Genomic DNA, 329 nt, shown 5'->3' with positions numbered 1-329 from the left:
AAGAAACAATGGTGATATAGCACTTCTTGTATTCTCCTGGAAAGAGCTGGAACACATTCTACTAAGTGAAGTCTCCCAAGATTGGAAAAATAAACTCCACATGTACTCACCATCAAATTGGTATTAACTGATCAATACATAAGTGCACATATAAGAATAACATTTATTGGATGTTGGGCAGGGGGCAGGGGGGAGAGAGGAGTAGGGGACGGGTATATGCATACACAAAGAGTTCGATGCACACCATCCAAGGGATGGACACTCTTGAAGCTCGGACTTGGGGGAGTGGGGGGGCAAGGGCAACATAGTAACCTAAACATGTACCCCCA

Source organism: Propithecus coquereli, unplaced genomic scaffold (assembly GCF_000956105.1).
Source record: "Propithecus coquereli isolate 6110/MARCELLA unplaced genomic scaffold, Pcoq_1.0 Scaffold426, whole genome shotgun sequence".
In the NCBI taxonomy this organism is placed as follows: Eukaryota; Metazoa; Chordata; class Mammalia; order Primates; family Indriidae; genus Propithecus; species Propithecus coquereli.
The sequence above is the reverse complement of the archived record's forward strand: the minus strand, read 5'-3'. Positions refer to the sequence as shown.